Consider the following 3,907-nt stretch of genomic DNA (forward strand, 5'->3'; position numbering starts at 1 on the left):
TCATAGCAGCACAATTTACAATAGCTAAGATCTGGAAACAGCCCAAGCGCCCATCAGTAGATGAGTGGATAAAAAAGCTGTGGGACATTTACACCATGGAATACTATGCAGCTGTAAAGAGGAAGGATCTCTTACCCTTTGGAACAGTATGGATGGACCTGGAGAGTATTATGCTAAGTGAAATAAGCCAGATGTTGGTATGGGGAAGGCCTGGGGGTGGGGTGGATGTGGGGCGGAGGGGATCAATGGGGGGACATCTGTAATACTTTCAACAATAAAGATTAAAAAAAAACTAAAATGAGCTTTTGCACTCAATATTTTCGTAAAGAATGTATCGTTTAATTATACCCCATTTACTTATCTTTTTTTAAAAAATTTATCTTTATTGTTGAGAGTATTACAGATGTCCCATTTTTCCCCCCCAATTGATCCCCTCCACTTCGCTCCCACCCCCTCCCCAGGCTTTCACCCCATTATTAACTGTATCCATGGGTTATGCATATATGCATATAACTTCTTTGGTTAATCTCTTCCCACCTTTCACACCCCTTCCTTCTTTCCTCTGAAATATGATCGTCTGTTGCACGTGTCAATGTCTCTGGTTCGTCAGATTTTTTTGTTCATTAGCTTCTTCTTAAAGAAGACCCTGCAACTTTTCCTGTAGTGCTGGTCTGGTGGTGATGAACTCCTTTAGCTATTTCTTATCTGTGAAACTCTTTATTTGACCTTCAATTCTAAATGATAGCTTTGCTGGATAGAGTAATCTTGGTTGTAGTTACATGTTTTTCATCATTTTGAATATTTCTTGCCACTCCCTTCTGGCCTGCAAGGTTTCTGTTGAGAAATCAGCTGACAGTTGTATGGGTGCTCCCTTGTAGGTAACTAACTGCTTTTCTCTTGCCACTTTTAAGATTCTCTCTTTGTCCTTAACCTTTGGCATTTTCATTATGATGTGTCTTGCTGTGGGCCTCTTTGGGTTCCTCTTGTTTGGGACCCATTTACATGGAATCAACAGTAGAGTAGAGAACGCTGAGAATCAAATCAGCAATTTGGAACATGAGGAAACAAAAAACACCCAACCAGAAGAACAAAAAGAAAAAAGAATCCAGAAATAAGAAAATAGTATAAGGAGCCTCTGGGACAACTTCAAGAGGCCTAACATTTGTATTATTGGGGTGCTAGAAGGGGAAGGAAGAGACCAAGAAATTGAAAACCTATTTGAAAAAATAATGACAGAAAACTTCCCCTACCTGGGGAAAGAAATCAACTTACAAGTCCAGGAAGCACAGATATTCTTCATTTCAGTTCCTGTAGCCTTTATTTTGAATTGGTACTTTATTATGTTATTTTCTCAGTTATTTCCCTAGTAGTCTGCTTAAACATTCTTATAAACAAAATTCTGAACTCTATCTGTTAGCTTGCTTGGATCTATTTCATTTAGTTCCTCTTCTAGAGATTTCTTCTGTTCTTTCCTTTGTGACATGTTTCTTTGCCTCCACGTTTTGGCTGCTTCCTGGTGTTTGTTTCTATGTATTAGGTAGAGCTGCTATGTCTTCTGGAATTTGTGTAGTAGGTGTCCTATAGGGTCCAGTGGCTCAGCCTCCCCAGTCACCTGAGCTGGGCCTTCTAGGTGCTCCCCTGTGTGGGCTGTGTGCACTGTCCTGTTGTAGTTGAGCCTTGGTTGCTGTTGGCGTCCCTGGGAGGAATTGACCCCCTGCCAGTCAGCTGTGAGGACCAGCTGCAGCTACAGCCAAAGAGCTGCTGTGCTGAAGACACCCCTATGGACCAGGATTTCCTTCAGTGGGGCTTTGGTGTTCCCAAAGTGCGCCCTTTGAGTGTGTCACTTGTGGATGTGGTAGGGTTGTAATCCAGTGTGGTTGAGTCTGACCACCAGGTGCACTATCTCTGGGACCTTGGGGGAGGTGCAAAGTCAGCCTCTGCCAGGGCCTTGTCCAGGGCCACCCAGCACAAGCTACACAGCAAACCGTAGTTGGCTGCTACTTGTGCTGGGCTTGGCGTTGTCCAGGAGAGGCCAAGCTATGAGCCAATGCAGGCTGCCGCTAGCGCCAGGCCTGGGGCCACTTATCAAGCTGTATGGGGCCCGCTGCTGCTTGTTTGAGAGATTTTGGGAAAGTCCTAAGTATGAGGCTCGAGAGGCCACTTGCACAGAAAAGCCCCTGGAAATGGCCTGGATGAGCTGCAGGTGGGGAGGGGCGGGGCCTCCGGGAATCATGGGGCGGGGCCAAAGGTGCGAGTCAGGTGCTGGCAACTCAAATATGGCGCCTGCCTGCCGGCTGTGTGCGGGGAGGACTCGCCAAAGGAGCCATGGCCTCCGCCAGCCCTTCTGCCTGGGAGGAAGCCGCCCTCCGCCTCTCGCCCGGATCCCAGGCAGGTTAGTTCCTCCCCGAGTGTCCCGGGTCCTTTCAGGCTGCTGCCCGGCGCTGGGCTCAGAGGGAGCGTCCGAGTGAGTCCGTGCCGGGCCCTTTAGAGGAGCTGCTGGGGCTCCCGCAGCCTCAGCGACCCTCAGGGACAGTCCCCGCTGGTTTCACAGCCCGGAGTTGTGGGGACGCCTCTTCCCAGCCTGGAGCCCTGGGCTGGGGGCCTGCTGTGGGGCTGGGACCCCTCGCTCCTCCAGGGAACCCCCACCGCTGAGATTCCCTCCCAGGTTTAAACCGAGGCCCCGGCTGTGGGCCCGAGGTGAGTCTCCGATTCAGCCCCGATCCGCCCGCGTCTCCGCCCCTCCTGCCGGTCTCGGTGCTTCTTCAGCTCCCTGGTTGTGGGGCTTCTGTTCTGCCAGATCTCAGGAGGCTCTGAGTGATGGATGATATTTTAGTTGTAATTTTGATGTGGTCGCAGGAGGCAGCTGGTGCAGCTATTACCTAGGTACGCAACCATCTTGTTTCTCCTACTTATTACCTTATAAATTACTTTATAAAGTCTCAATTGGGGGAGTACATCTATGCTATTGCCTTATTTTCTGCTGTCAACTACTTTTTCTGATTACATGTATGTTACTGAGGAATGCTAGGGAAAAAAAGAGTGTGCTGGGAACACAGGAAAAGACAAATATATCAGTGGAACAAAAGAGAGTTCATAGCATGTGATAGAAGAAACATCTTAATTCAGAGGATAAAGAGTAGTCTATTCAATAAATCATGTTGGAGCCATTTGTTATCTATACAAAAATATGGTTGTAGTCTTATATACTTTATACTACTCCACATTATAAAACAAATTTCAAATTGATTCAAGATTCATGCTTCAATTTTTGCAGTGTTTTCATAAACTATTCATGTACTTAAACTCAAAAAAGGGCTGGTACACAACGTAAGTAAATAATTATATAGTAAATATATTTTTCATCAAGATAAATACTTTAAATATGTTTTTCTTTTACATAGAGATTAAAAATCTCAGGAATATACTGAAAACTGTTGATAGTTGTTATTGCTGGAAATAGTATTTTGGGACATTTATCTTTGCTAGGTCATGCATTTCTGCATTGTTTTAATTTTATATAAATAAATTTGTACTGTATTTGCAACTAGAAAAATGAAGATAAGAAAATGGAAAATAGCCCTGGACGGTTTTGCTCAGTGGTTAGAGCATCAGCTCAAGGGATGAAGGGTCTCAGGTTCTATTCTGGTTGGGGCACCTGTGGCAGGCGACCAATTGATATGTCTCCCTCACATCGATGTTTCTCTCTCCCTTCCACTCTCTCTGAAAAAGCAATGGGGGGAAAAAAAGGAAAGTAAAGACAAGGAGAAAAGGATGAGTATTATTTTTTTATATAATGTAAAAACTCTACAATAACATACTTTTATACTAGTGTTGTCATATGTTTACTTCTATAAATTTTATGAACTCCATAATAAGTAGTTATTATTTTTGCTTTAAACAGTCAGTT

This window comes from Miniopterus natalensis, chromosome 4 (assembly GCF_054644295.1).
Source record: "Miniopterus natalensis isolate mMinNat1 chromosome 4, mMinNat1.hap1, whole genome shotgun sequence".
In the NCBI taxonomy this organism is placed as follows: domain Eukaryota; kingdom Metazoa; phylum Chordata; class Mammalia; order Chiroptera; family Miniopteridae; genus Miniopterus; species Miniopterus natalensis.